We start from the raw sequence: 16,330 nt of genomic DNA on the forward strand, positions 1-16,330 counted from the left end.
AGAGAAAACCAACTAACTAGGCCATGTTTGACATGAATCAAGTCTATTAAATTAACAAATCTTTAATATACAGTCCATCAGATGATGCTGGAAAGAGTCTCAGCAAGGTTAACAATGTAGTGGTATGAACATCCATTTCTGAAGACTCAAATATTATTTAACCCTCGGGCCTTTAATAAGTTCCACAAATCTGTCATTTAATGGCAACCACAAACAATATGGTACATTAGAAACACACAGACTTGTGATTTCAGCAATAAAAAGTATAACTTAGAGAAAACACACTATGGATATATTAACATGACAAGTAGAATATTAAAATGTCTTCTCAAGCTCAAAAATTCTACTACACATGTGGGATGTTCTCCTGAAGTTACACAGTAAAAATGGTCAAAATTTACATTTTCATTTATTCATTTAGCAGATGCTTTTCTCCAAAGCGACATACATCTCAGAGAAAATATAATTTGTGCATTACATTAGGAGAGACATAGCTGCAGAGGTGTGAGTTTTAAGAAACATTAGTTTGTTTCTACTATGTGCACCAATGTTCATCACGCATGAAGCTGCATAAAACTCAATAGATGATTCAAGATCACCTTATGACAATTTTGTTTTGAGATACAGATACATTTACGTTTAATACAGGATGAATAAAGCAGCTGTGTAAAGGCTTACCCGGGCAAGATCCTAAAGTTATGGTGCATGAACATTTCACCTTACATGAGTTTAAGAGATCATGAGCGAAGTGGGTCTGGAAGAGGTGAGTTTTCAGACCCTTTTAAGATGAATGCAATTTCAACATAAAAAGAAAGTTATGACAATCTCTCTGCAAAGGTACACGGTATTTAATAAAATGTAAAGTAGCAATTCTGTGGTATAACAATTTTAATGAAACTGCAGCAGTCAGCATAAAAATTACACTCGATCGTACTAAGGTGTCAATGATACTGTGACTGTCCTCCTGGCTACATATTTACATTAAGGTGTCAATAATACTTTGTCCTCTTTGCAACATATTTATAACACATTAACAACATTAAAATTGTACCTCAGCAATAGTTATTAGTTCAAAATCAATAGATAGCAGTAAACATCCCTACAACATTTGGAAACATAGCTTAAACCATATTAATCATTTGAATCAACTCAATTATGTCAATCTGCACCAATGGTAGACAAAGCAGGTAACTTTGCAGTAAACGACTATGCTCCACTGACCTCTGAGCGCACGCAGTGAATTAATGGTTTGACACATTTCAAAGAGGGTTCATACTTGAAGAAACAAAGAACAACGAGGTTAGCTGCTTTAACTGTTTGCAGGTGTCCACTGCCTACAGCCAATGATATGTCTGCACTGTGGTCCATTTCCCCTCCAATTCTATCAAAGGTGTGAACAGAAGTGATGGAGAAGGTGCATACTCACTTAGTGCAGAACTCAGAACTGCTGCCAAGATTAACACAGACACAAATCAGATTCAGGACCCCACATTATCCATTTTCCTGGAACAATTCTGCAACACTTAAAAGGCTATGGCTATATTTCTAATAATTTTCAACGATTAATATATCTTGATGATTATATCTCGAATGTTACAAATGAAAAACTGCTGGCTTAGCAAACACTACTTACCCAATCCAAGATGCACGAAACAGTTTGCAGTTCTACAAAAGCAGGACAATTACCAAAGAAATCCAAGTTGAATTTTATATTTAACAGGGAATGCAGCAGTTTGCATTTGGGATTTTTGAAGCTATAACCTCTCACCTCAAGCATCCAACAACTTTCTGGCCAACCGCAACCATTCGTCACATTCCAACAATATTTTGATTCAAAATTGGAATAGAAACAAAAAGTTCTCCCTAACACTTTTGACTTTTTGACTTCCATGACTCTGCAATGAAATGTCCAATGCCAACAGAGAAGTAATCTAAATTCTGCGTACTGGTAAACAGTATTTACGGAACATTGAAACAATGACATTTTATGAAAACCATATCACAAATCCTCAAAGATGGCACCACATTCCAACTGTAAGGACACATTGTCAGCAGAAAGACTAGCTGGATATGCCTTTGTTTTACTGAACCCCCCTGTCAATGGATTACTTCCACCTCTCACTGAAGGACACAACATTCCTGTCTAAGCGAAAGGCTGCATGGCATGTAGCTTATGGCAACAATTCACAGGACTGCAAAATTAATGGGTGTTCCATTTCTGACATTTGAACTGGCAGGAACATACTATAATTATGCATCAACAAAGTTAAATCAAGTGTTAACACAGAAGAACCGTTTCATTGCCAACATCAAAACAGTGCAGATTTCTATCTATACAAAAACATATAGCCCGATTTCAGTTTATTCAGCTGTACACACCCATATGATATAAAATCTTACTAGTTTTTAAATTACGAAAGAAAAAACAAAATCTGAGCAAAACTTTGGCAGACTGCAAGTTTCCTCCTCATAAACATAATTCTGCAATAAAAGAAACAGCTGTTTTGCTACTTTGAACCCTTAAACAGAAACCTTAAAACAATGGATTTTCTTAATTGCCATAAGAAAAACAAAAATGATAAATACTCCCCTACTAATCAGAGAGAACCAGTAATGGGCAGTTGAGCTCCATGGAGGATGGAGGTAACACCAAAAGAGTTCAGCACTTCATGCTTCAACTAGAAGGTTTCCAAGGCTCCAGCACAGGAAGGCATGGATGCAGAGAACTTGGAATCTTATCAGTAGTACGCTTAAATTCAAATCATATTCAGAAAACCTTCTTGTTTGGGACCTGAAATTAGGCGTAACTAATGCACTACTACCAGAATCAAAACAAAAATCTATAGGTGGTCAGTTCTGTGTAAATATATTTAACTGAATTATAAACCATCAGTACATCCCTACTAATAAATAAAGCTGAAACTGAACTTCTTAGCAAACGTACCTCAGGTATTCATTACGGCCTGATGATATTTACAACATAATTTCAGAAGCTGTCTTCTGGGGTACTTACGATCAATAACACCGATGGAGTGTGGAAACAATGTATGGCCATTCAGAAGCGAACATTATGACCAAACATTATGTTAAACATAGAGAGGTTTCATGACTCATAACTTATTATCCCAAGTACTTCATGTTACAGCATAATTTTAAGTGAGCAATCAGAAATCACCAGAAGGAATTATTTTCCCCCTCTTAACACTTTGTCATAGCTTACATAATATTTTGGCTGTAATACTATCTAGAACCATACATATGTATGACTGGCAGAAGTCTGATCAGACACTAAGAAATGCAATTTGAAATTATCGAGTTACATTCGACCGCAACGGTTCTGATATATCTAGCCAAGATAAAAAAAGCATTTGACTAACATATTCCCAACTGTCTCACCCCATTATCTAAAACTGGAACAACCTGTTTGATTTTTTCCCATGGAATTTGAAAACATTACTCTCTCACATGTGACGATACAATATTTTACTTTTCAGGAACCAAGCATGCCATATTAAATACGTAAAATCAACATATGCTAACTTCAGATGGATAAAACTATAGTTTAACAGTGTATTGAAAAGCTGCTGACTGTATGCAAGACCAACACTTGCTGGATCTGCCAACTGAGAAACGAGAACGTGAAATTTTTCTAATGAAACAGACCAACATTACGGCGATGACAGCAAGTCAGCATCTCTAATGGGGCCGAATCGCACATCAGCTAAATGAAAGTCACAAAAACTGCACACTTTTGCCTTTCAGGTGTGGGGGGGGGGTGATCATTTTCCCCAAAAAGCTGAGGACTGTGGCACCTGTACAAGAGTGTCCATCACCTTCTCAACCAGAGAGGGACAGCTTCTGCATCACTGACACTGACTGAGGGACACATCATCATGCGATCACCTTCTCAACCTTCTTGTTCTGCTACCTGGCCCATTTTCACGTTGCAACAGGTTTGCAAATCATGGTTCTTGTTAGGAGAAGAACACAATAATAAGGATTAACAGTACAAAAAAAAAAAAAACACAAAAGAAAAAAAAAAAAAGCACTAGAGTCTCTGCAGTACTGACCATGTCCATGCCATGGCATGTCTACGGTGGTTCACCCTCTCTCTCAGACTCGCGCCACCGGTCCCTCCCACTTTTACTCCACTTTCATCTTTCCAATGCTAGCTAACGTTAGCATTAGCACTGACTCCGCGCCCCTTCAGCGGAGCAATGGACTGTGTGACAATTTTGACACATTTAAACAGTTACCCGTGAGAAAAAATAACAATACGAGCACAGTTATACAACCGTGCTTCGTTTTCTGCAGTGCAACAGACTCGTTTAAAACCAGATTCTCTGCGGTCGCAAAATTACTAGTGACTCACATAATTCTCGATCTAAGACACGACTTATTATCCTTTTGGAGGCTTATTAAAAACATCGTATTATACGTGTGGAATATGTTTCGATAACTTAGACACAGAGACAGGCTAAGTTAAGTTAGCGCTATTCCACAAAATATATATACGCGGTTAAATGAGTTAGGAGGAGTTCGCGCTTACCTCATAACTACGTGCGCCGACGCTAAACTCGGAATTGTTGGAAAACAACACTTCAAGTACAGCAGGGAAAGTGCGCTACGTGAAGACTCGCCGTTGGTTAAACAAAACGCTGCAGTCAGATAAAATCAGAAAAACATTTTTAAGTAGAATAAAATCTGACTCTCTCCCAGTAGATTACTTTACTCTGACGTTGGGCTGGCGACAAGCTTTTCTGACAGCTAGGAAAATATGTAGACTCCGCTTGTAGGGGTGCGACGTGTTGCGCGAACCACTTTTTAAGTAGTTTTATTGAGGTTTAATTAAAATTCTCAATTTTTTCATCAAATCTTAGAGTGTATATATCTCGGTGTGCTTTACTAATTTAACATTTTGCTGTACAATGAAAGAGCTACAATAAGTAAGCTAAGACTATCCCCCCTCAAAGGGGCATATTAGTATAACCCACACGAATGTCCCCAGGAAGGGCAAGGGTCTGCTTGTTGCCTAGGAAACAGCGGCGAGTGTCCCGCGGGTTTACGGAAGGTTTCCTTCCATTTTGTAATCAACAGGCAGCTATCGTTCCTGCACGCTTTATGGTCAAGGTTCACCACATAACGCAGCAGCTGTTTTATTAACACTTGTATTATTCATCATGAATTAAATCACTCTGCATGTGATTTAAATGTGATAGAAAGACATACAAAATTGTTATCCAGCCAGGTAAAAATGAGATGGAGTGCAAAGGCAGGTGAAGCAATGTAAAATATTCTAACAAATAAGTAGACGTGTCATCAGTTATTAAGTTCAACTACTGACCTATTTCTCTATTGCATCTTTTATCTTTGGTCAAGTCAAATTTGGCATGATGAAGAAAAAAAAGTTTATTCCCTCTTACTTTGTGCCAAGGCAATGGAGCTCTAAGGAAATGTCTACAAAGGTGAAATACTACTTATAGAAAGACAAACATATGTATGTTACTCACACATACACATCTGTATACACACACTATGTGGACCAAAGAGCTGAAACCTCACGAGAAAGCACTCAAGCTGAAATGATGAAGTAAAAACCGTTTTAGCTGGCACTTGATCAACGCTTCAAAAAAATTAGATGTGGTAACTAACTATGCAAGTAATTGCTTGAATAAAGCAACTGGCTCTTGTGAACACTCATCTCTAATACAAAACTGGGTGCAAATATTTTCTAAAATCCTGGGAGCCAAGAATGCACTTTGAAAGTTGCTTGGATGCACTTTAAAATGGCCTTTGTTCATAGTATTCATTTCACATTTTTCCTAGTATCTCTGTGTCACTAGCAGCCATGTCTCTCTGGGTTGATATTCCAGTTTTTATCACCACTAGCTTTCTGGATGACCACACTGATCTTCATGGACAACACAGTGCTGACCTCCCCCACACTGCCAAGAATAGGCTGTAACCATGAGCAACTCGCTGACCATCTATTAGAAGACGTTGCTCGCATCCCACGTCACGCGGTTACCTCTTCTTGTACTCTTCACCGCAAATGACTGCTAGCAACCAGTTCTATCTGTGGCCTTTATGGTTAAAAGAAGTGAAAAGGTCGCAATAAATGAAATGTTCTTTGTCTGTACAACAAAAGTTAGCCTCCATGACTTTTCTGTAGTTGTAGTGAAGAGTTTCCTTTGCGGTGTTATTTTGCATTCCTTCTTCATCTGCAGCATTTGCAGGCAGCCCACACTCAATGCTTCCCTCAAAGACTGCGTAGTGTCATGAAAAATTTTTAATTGATGTGGAATGTAAAAATTGACTTTGGTGGCATATTTGCTGTGGGATCTACCTGTCCATCCATCCATCCATCCATCCATCCATCCATCCATCCATCCATCCATCTCTGCCCAAGCCGCCACTTGTAAAACAGGTGGACTTTATTTGTTTGTTTGTTTGTTGCTCTGCAGTCTCTGCAGGGAGAAGAAAAGCTGCAAACAGCTGCAGTCACTGCAGTAATGATGAAGACCTCGGTGCTCATCAAAGTGCAGGGTTTTTGTAAAAATAAAAATGAAAATGATATTATACTTCTTTCTATGTGCTCTGCAAAAAAAAAAAAAAAAACTTTATTATAATGCATTCATATTATTTAAGAAACTGCAGCTTATATTCTGTTGCATTTTCAAACTCAGCAAGCTCAGGCATTAATAATGTTTCTCCTCACCATTTGAGTAGCATCAGCAGACAATGTTAAGAATGTTCAGTGCTCAGGTACTTAAGTTATGGATTAATTTTGAAAGTGGTATACATGGTGTACCTGGGTGCTTGTGGGATTTATTTCCAGTTGGTTTCTAGCACACAGATGTTCTCATCGTTCTGCCAGAGCAAAATGCAGTGACGTTGAGCCCCAATGGGAGATCAGGCCTGCAATGCTCAACAAAAACTGGGAACAATGAACGGAACGTGGCCTCATTTCAATGAGGATGTTGACTCCCTTGTTCCGTTTAAGTAAGAAAGAAATACTGAATGATCATATGAAAATCTTTAGGTTCTCTGAAATTAAGTCTAATTATGACTTTACCGAAGATTAAGTTTTTTCAACATCTTAGTGACATTTAGCAGGACCGTTGCAATGCTGTAGCAACCACAGTCCCTCAGGGGAACTATGGTATAAGTCATCTGTTAGCCATAATCTGTTTGCATTCCTACTCCCTGGAACATGTGAAAGTGTTTGGTGGAATTATAAATTGCCCTTCCAATCTATATGCACAAGACCTTTATGCGTCAATGCAAGCACCCGAACAACATCATCTGAACAACATGTATGTTTTACTCAGGCTCTGATAGTGTGCGGTTTTCAAATCCTCAAGCAGTTCACTTTGAAGAAAAACACAAATAGCTTTGTATAAAACCTGACACCATCTTATACTAAGAACCCATGTTTTTGACAACATTGTTTTAATGATGGGACATGGTGGCACGGTGGCTTTGGCTGGGTCCTGCTCTCTGGTAGGTCTGGGGTTTGAGTCCTACTTGGGGTGCCTTGCAATGGATTGGTGCCCGGTCTGGGGTGTGTTCCCTCCTCCCCCGGCCTTGAGCGCTGTGTTTTTGGGTTAGGCTCCGCCTTGCTGTGACCCGACTCGGGACAAGTGGTTTTGGACAGCGTGTGTGTGTGTTTTAATGACAATAATTATGCAGGTTTAGTAAAGTGTATAGAATCAATAAACACAAAATACTTAACTGAATCCACAGCTACATGTTAAATACAAGTAAAGTCTTGCCTCTCGGTCCAAGTGCTGTCGTGCTGTGACGCTGCTCTAAATTGGGAGTCCAAGTCATGTTGAACGAATGCAGTATAAACGCTCCATTCTGGACAGCTTAAGAGAACTTGTGAAAAGTATTCATGAACTCCAGCATTTGGAAGTAATCTTTCCTCAATGCTGTCCTTGCACTACTTGGTCTATTATCTATTAAGTAATCAAACAATTAGCTATTCTTAAAGGTGTTATGTAATCCTGTAGAGTCTCACTGTGAATATGCTAGCACGAAAACACATTAACAAAGCAAAAGAATAGAAGACTGTATATACTGCATGTACATTTATATATATTGCATGTGTGAGTGAGTGTGTGCGTGCTACATTGCTTTACTGTGCCAGTGATCCCACATAGTATAACATATACATATATATAGACACACACTATGTCTTAATTCTTCGTGGCATAGATTCAACAATGTGCTGGAAACATTCCTCAGAGATTTTGGTCCATATTTACATAATAGCATAACGCAGTTGCTGCAGATTTGTCGGCTGCACATCCATGATGCAAATCTCCCATTCTACGTCATTCCAAAGGTGATCTGTTGGATTGAGATCTGGTGACTGTGGAGACCATTTGAGTATAGTGAACTCGTTGACATGTTCAAGAAACCAGTTTGAGATAATTTGAGCTTTGTGATGTGGCATGTTATCCTGCTGGAAGTAGCCATCAGAAGATGGGTACACTGTGGTCATAAAGGGATGGACATGGTCAGCAACAATACTCAGGTAGGCTGTGGCGTTTAAACAATGCTCAGTTACTACTAAGGGGCCCAAAGTGTGCCAAGAAAATTCCCCCACACCATTACACCACCACCACCAGCCTGAACCGTTGATACAAGGCAGGATGGATTCATGCTTTCATGTTGTCTACACCAAATTCTGACCCTACCATCTGAATGTCGCAGCAGAAATCGAGACTCATCAGAGCAGACAACGTTTTTCCAATCTTCTATTGTCCAGTTTTTGCTATCCCGTGCGAACTGTAGCCTCAGTTTCCTGTTCTTAGCTGACAGGAGTGGCACCCGGTGTGGTCTTCTGCTGCTGTAGCCCATCTGCTTCAAGGTTTGACGTGTTGTGCGTTCAGAGATGCTCTTCTGCATACCTCGGTTGTAACGAGTGGTTATTTGAGTTACTGTTGCCTTTCTATCAGCTTGAAACAGTCTGGCCATTCTCCTCTGACCTCTGGCATCAACAAGGCATTTTCGCCCACAGAACTGCCACTCACTGCATATTTTCTCTTTTTCTGACCATTCTCTGTAAACCCTAGAGATGGTTCTGCGTGAAAATCCCAGTAGATCAGCAGTTTCTGAAATACTCACACCAGCCCGTCTGGCACCAAGAACCATTCCATGTTCAAAGTCACTTAAATCACCTTTCTTCCCCATTCTGATGCTCAGTTTGAACTTCAGCAGATTGTCTTGACCATGTCTACATGCCTAAATGCATTGAGATGCTGCCATGTGATTGGCTGATTAGATATTTGCGTTAATGAGCAGTTGAACAGGTATACATAATAAGTGGCCGGTGTGTGTGTGTGTGTGTGTGTGTGTCTATATATATACACACAGTATATATATATATTTACCATTGACTTGCTGGCATAATTTTCTGCCCTCAAAATTGTCATACTCTTATTGGCCTGTACATTTTACACAACTGAATTTATACAAAAATTGTTCTGTTTCAGAAGTTAAAGCTCTAAGCAAAAGTTCTCAGCAAAGGCTATAGCATAAATGTTTATTAACTAGTAATTAGTCCTTGTCAAAAGTCGACTTACAATGCTCAATACGCTCTACTCTGTGTGATCATTGGCACAGTAATCAAAGTAGCACGCACACACTTACTCACCACGCAATATGGTCAATTTATTGTCATCCATCTAATCAAAGCATGTGTCTTCAGGCTGTGAAATGAAAGAGAAGTACGCGGAGGAAACCAATCAGACACGCAGAGACTGTACAAACTCCACACAGACCGAAGCAAGATTGAATCTACATGCAGTTGCGCAGCCCAGGTGCTGAGACACTGGTGCCACAGTACTGCCCATAATAAGAAAAGCCAAAAGGAGGAATATCTGTGCAAAGTGGGCAGTAGAAATGAACGCTGATGACTTAAGGAGCTCATATTTGTGAATATAGCCCTTTGTCAATATAATCATCACTATGTCAATATGGTCTTTCAACAGAAAATGTATTTCATATCAGTTTGCTTTAGGATTATTCCTTGTGAGACAAGAGTGATCATTTAAAAACCAGAACTGTGCCCAAAGGTAAACACAGACACTATTAGCATTAATGTAATATGAAACCAGATGAAATTTACAACAAATTAAAAGAAACATTCTTTAAAAAATGTATAGCATTGATCCCACTGTCTGACGAGTACTGAACAAAAAAGACACGATTTTGATGGACTATAAGTAAATGGTCCTAGCCTTGAACTCATCACCTTCAGTTGAAACTCTGTGAACCCAGGTCAGGGATAGGTGTTCTCTTCAGTTTATGAAAGCCATCTAGTGGTAGCAATACGGTCCAATGAGCATCTTTCTGAAAAGCAGCCTGCATGTGTCCTCACCTTCAGGAGCAATCCTCATTAGAATTTAATTGACCAGTGGTTCAGTTTCAGACCCTTGTATTGGAATACAGATTCTTTGCCTGCATTCATTTTTCATTAACCCAGAAATTGTAAGAGAAAGGAATTATAGTGTGGTGAAGATGTATTCTGAAAGAAAGGCTTATTATGTTCATCTATCTTTTGGTCATAAAGTACGTTAAAGTCGTAGTAAAAATTATTTAGACACAATAAGTAGGATTTTTATGACAGTGTGTAGAAAGTCAAAAGATGTAACTACTGATCATATGTTATAAAGTAAGCTCTAGGCTGAGCACAAGCAGGAAGGATGACATTTACATTTATTTATTTAGCAGACAGGAGGGTGCGGTGGCGCAGTGGGTTGGACCACAGTTCTGCTGTCTGGTGGGTCTGGGGTTCGCGTCCCGCTTGGGGTGCCTTGCGATGGACTGGCATCCCGTCCTGGGTGTGTCCCCTCCCCTCCGGCCTTACACCCTGTGTTGCCGGGTAGGCTCCGGTTCCCTGCGACCCTGTATGGGAGAAGCGGTTCTGAAAATGTGTGTGTGTATTTAGCAGACACTTTTTGCCAAAGCAACTTACAATGGGTACTATGTAGTGTTATCAGCCCACACACCTTATTTACCAAGGTGACTTACACTACTAGATACACTACTTACAATGGGTCACTCATCCATACATCAGTGGAACACACACACACACTCTCTGTCACTCACACACTATGAGGGAACCCAAACAGCATGTGTTTGGACTCCACCCAGACACAGGGAGAACATGCAAACTCCACACAGACTGAACAGGGATCAAACCCACATCCTCTTGCACCACCTAGGCACTGTGAGACACCAGCACTACTCGCTGCGCCACCCATTGAAATCACATGAAATCAATATGGTGTGACATGTCAAGGACACACATCCGTTTTACTGATGAAACCATGAAGTCACACTACTTCCAGTCCACCAGCAGTTACTGCCCATTTAGGGTCAATGAGATCTCTTGCAGCCTTGTTGGATCACAATGCCACAGAGGAGGGCCAATCTGCTTACATTTGCAGAGCAAAGTAATTGGCTTGAAGATGACTTTGTATTTCATACTGCATCCATGTATGAATTCCAACCATCCACACATCTCCAGTGTACTAAGAGCATGAAAGTTTTCAGTTTTGGCTCCAGTGTGGTGGAATTACCTCCCTCTCTCATTCAGAACTGCTGAATCTTTCTTAGCATTCAAGAAGTCTCAAAATACATTAATTTTTTTGACTGTCTCTTTCCCATATCTCCTATGTGCTTGATAAACATGTGCCATGCTATCTGTTTAGTACTTCAACAATGGGACAACTGGTAGCCCTGTGTTTAGAGTCACTGCCTTTGTCTTGGAAGGGTGCAGGTTCCAATCCCACCACCAGCTGTAGTATATTGAACAAGGTATTTACTTTAAATTTCTCCTGCAAAATTACACAGCTGTATAGATGAATAAATTGTACGTAGCTTAACCTTATATGTTGTTTTCAAGAAAAGCATGAGCTATATGAACAAATGTAAATTTAAAAACATCCTATATGCACCTACTCGGGTAATGTATACTGGTTCACATGGTGGTATGTGACAAATCCGTCTGCACTCAAGAATCATGTGTCTGCATCCGAATTTCTAATTCTGTTGAAGTAATGTACTGTTTGTTTTGTTCTCTGAGATATACACCGCATTGGAGAAAAGCACCTGAAAAATTAATGCAAATGTAAGAACTCCACTTCATCATCATCATGATTAATATGAATCTTTTTCTTTTACTTGATTGTAACAATTTATGTACAAAGAGTTCAGCTTGCATAGATCTCATAGATTTCTCTGTAATTCAAACAATGTGACCTAGGACACAGAATGGGGATATGGTATAGAGGGGAATGAGTCAGAGAGATTGTCAAGCCGATATCTAGCAACAAACCCACAAATTCAGAAGCATGGGATTGTGAGTGGTTATCTATTCTCCGTCACCACTATCACTTGAACTTTCATGCTCAGACTTTTGAATTTACTGAATTTATTCACGAAATGATGACATTTCTAACTGTCCATACGGGTACAGTTAAGAAGCAAATTGCGGCACCTAAACTTTTATGTCCTTGATGTTTTAGGATCTAGCTTCTGCTTGGGTTTTTGTTTGAGAGAGTGCCCTGCACCAGTTTTCCAGCTATTTCATATTGTGTATCATATTTCATATTCCGTATTGCAACTGTTTGTGTGGAGTGCCGGCTGGTTCCGTGTCACAGCATTAAGGGCTGAGATGAGTTCCAGGACTACACAGCAACTGTTGTATAGCAAAACCAGCAGTGTTAAATCGCCAGTGACAGGGTTAATTTGATCCCTGTGTAATAAAGAGAACCCTCAGAGCTGATCTAAGTTTTTCATCTGTGCAGAATTGAATGTTCAAAAGTAATGTCTGCAGTGGAAATTTGCAGTGGGGCAGTAGATCCAGCAGCATGTAGGAGGGTCTGGTGGAGAAGATGAAGGACAGAAATATTACAGTGGGAATTCCTACAACACTGCAGCAATGCATTTGTGTGCTTACCATCATGTTTTGCAATCTCCAAAATATATTAAACTATGCCTTTTCAATGGCCTGGAATACTACATGTTTCAGGATGTTTTTGATGTTATAACTATTATTTCTTTAAACTCACAGTTTGAAACAGCTTCTTCTGAGTTGGGTTGCAATGATCCAGAGCCTAACCTGGCAACACAGGGTGCAAGGCTGGAGGGGGACGGGACACATCCAGGACGGGATGCTAGTCTGCCGTAAGGCACCCCAAGCAGGACTCGAACCCCAGACCCACCACATCGCAGGACCTGATCAAACCCGCTACACCACCACATCCCCCTTTTTTAAGCGCCCTACCTCTAAAACACATATCTTTGAAAGCCCCAAATGTGTGTAAAAAATTTCAAGTTTTTTTGTTTGTGTGTTTATTATAATTCTTGAACATAACTTACACCTTAGCATGCAAAAGTGATTTCTTTTTTGTCCCGTGAAGGCATAAGACAAACATCCAGAAAGAACCGATTCCAGTGACGCTCGGAGTATTTGTAGGAACACACAGGCAAACTTTCTCTGTTAGGACTCAGCAGTCATATGAGCCCCTCTGTTACCTGCAGAAGCGTATGGCTCTAATAACTGGGGGAGGGTGGGGGATTGCGGTCCTTGAAAGATGCAGCTTTGCTGTCACAGATCCAGTTCTCTGGTGACATTAACACCGAGGGGGTTTGAACAGTGCGACGGTGTTGTGCTAAAGGAAGAGCGGGGATGATGAATGGGGGACGCCAAATTCGATCACTGGAAGGGGATTAAACCAAAGAGGAGAACTTTATCCAGTTTAATTGACCGCGCTGTCGTGAAAGTTATTAAGATAAGCATGTTGGGCCTTTTCAGCTAAAAAGCGGTGTACCTTGAATGTAATCATTTCTCAACCCTCCCCTTAATAATATTAGCTCATTCCTACCAACTAAATAAGTCAATATGTCCTCAAGAGTTATTTATTTTTGAATGAATACCTGAAGTGTAACTATGTTATGATTTATGACTTTATGCACTTTATGGAGGCAATTACATAGGGCTACTTAATCACCAGCATAAGACTGCTGAGCGCTCTCATTCTTTTTTTGTTGTTATTTTAGACTCACAATTCCCAGAAATGTCCCCGATAACCTTTGCTGCGAACGTGCAATCATTGATTTTTCTCAGCTGGGAAATGGGATTCCATTGCAATTATTATGTGCGAGTCAGTCATGGAAATGCTGCGTTCGAACTCATCGACAAGCAATGATGTATGCCACACAAACCGAGTCCTAATGCTCGGCTCCTGGGGCAGCAGAGTAGCCTGCCTCACCCAAACCCGTTCACGGTTCATTTGGACCCAGCGTACTGCAGTGCCAACACTGCCGATACACAGTAAAAGTCATTCCCATTGAACTGCCTTAGATTTTCTTCACTTTTAAGAGGGTGAAATGAACCAAGGAAACAAGCAAATTTATGGGTGAAACACTACCCCATGTTCATATCTCCTCTCTGACTGTAGGAAATTTCATCTGCAAGAAAGAGGTGAGATGACACAAGAACACTGCTTATTGACATAAACAATTGGCAGTGGAAATTTTTAAGTTTCAAACAGAAACATTAGGAAAAATACAAGGTTTTTACACACACACACTTTCTGAACCACTTGTCCCATACAGGATCGCAGGGAGCCGGAGCCTAACCCGGCAACACAGGAGGGGACACACCCAGGACAGTACACCAGTCTGTTGCAAGGCACCCCAAGCAGGGCTTGAACCCCAGACCCACCGGAAAGCAGGACCCGGTCCAACCCATTGCGCCACCGCACCCCCTACAAGGTTTTTACACACTCACACACACTTTCTGAACCGCTTGTCCCATATGGGGTCGCGGGGAGCCAGAGCCTACCCAGCAACACAGGGGCGTAAGGCCAGAGGGGGAGGGGACACACCCAGGATGGGACACCAGTCCGTTGCAAGGCACCCCAAGCAGGGCTTGAACCCTAGACCCACCGGAGAGCAGGACCTGGTCCGGTCCAACCCATTGTGCCACCATGCCACCGCACCCCCCTACAAGGTTTTTACAAAAGTACCAAATTATTTTGATCAACTGAGTGACATTTCCTACTCTATTGCTCCATATGAAGAGACCTGATAATAAATTTCATATTACTACTGAACAGTGTTTTACTGTACTAAGAAGGACTCTTCATATTTTAATGCATTTTTGTTATTATTTCCAGTTACAGCTCCTTAAAAAGAAAACTGTGTTTGTGCGCCCACCTTTAGACTGACACACAGTATACTTAGTTTTTCATCCAGCATGTCTGATCACATAATCCTAACCATACAGTTTGAAACATGTGAGTGACTTTTAACAAGTTCTCCAACTGCCTGCCCAGCAACACCTGCATGTATCTAGTTCTGGTACCGAATGCTGAAAATGTACCCTGTCAGTGTCTACCTTTGATCCTGTCACATTATCCATCCCAGCCTTTCAGTGACATGGAGCAAAGACATCAAGTGGCCCTCCAAAAGGTCACCACGTGTCCCATGCTGAGGAAAGGTCAAGGAGAAGCAATGGGTGGTGCAGGAACAACCTGAACCCACATGTTGCTAGTCTTGACCCCATGTCATTAGGGACCTTGATTTGAGCAGAGGTGGAATCTTACTGTGATCCTTCTACTCAAGAAGTAATGAGGGAGGAGTAGGTGTCAAAGTCTGCTAAGATACAGCAGCTCAACTGACCACCACAATGGGTTGCTGCCCTGTGCAGTCAATGCGTGCCCTGTGGTACCGTTTGATGTGCACCATGCAAAAGATTGTTTGGCAGTACGTGTTCTCGTTCTCTTTTTCTTGTTCATAATTTATAATTTCCACACCGTAACAAATGAAGGAAACACTTTATCACAAAAACCTGGGTAACAGCAAGTGATATGCAAGTGATATTTCCCTGTAATGCTTACTGGCTGTCTACAGGAGTACAGATCCCTGTATTATTCATAAATTCTGGGAAAGAATGAAGTCTCAACAATCACTCTGAGACATTAATTAAAAAGCATAATTGCACAGGACCAAAAATATATTTATGCTGTGCCAGGAAATGCTGATGGACAGCTTTGAGAGGTTCAGAGCACGACACTGACTATTACCAGTTGCACTCAATAAATCAGAACGTAAGAGGGAATGAGCTCCGTATACATCCAGCTCGGGACTTTAAGCTTACTTTGCTCTCACTAAGTTGGTTCTGAGTCCTTGTGAACTGGACCCGCCTGGGCTGAGTGCGTGAGCATGGACACCTGCAGTAATTCGTGTAGGTCGTGAGCTCCTGCTCCAGAGCCAGAACCTAGGAGAGGGGGGCTGCCTGCTTGAA

The 16,330-nt window shown here is 40.8% G+C and overlaps 1 protein-coding gene across 9 annotated transcripts in view; it reads right to left on the reverse strand.

Moving 5' to 3' along the window:
* The window catches only part of LOC108930080 (muscleblind-like protein 2a), a 43,923-nt gene extending 39,174 nt beyond the window's left edge, over positions 1 to 4,749 (reverse strand). For all 9 annotated transcript variants that reach the window (XM_018745184.2, XM_018745144.2, XM_018745210.2 and 6 more), the window contains exon 1: positions 4,550 to 4,749. The gene's annotated coding sequence lies outside the window, so the exon portion shown is untranslated. The remainder of the gene's footprint in view (positions 1 to 4,549) is intronic.
* Positions 4,750 to 16,330: the final 11,581 nt, after the last annotated feature.

The sequence above is a fragment of the Scleropages formosus genome, chromosome 12, assembly GCF_900964775.1.
Source record: "Scleropages formosus chromosome 12, fSclFor1.1, whole genome shotgun sequence".
NCBI classification, from domain to species: Eukaryota; Metazoa; Chordata; class Actinopteri; order Osteoglossiformes; family Osteoglossidae; genus Scleropages; species Scleropages formosus.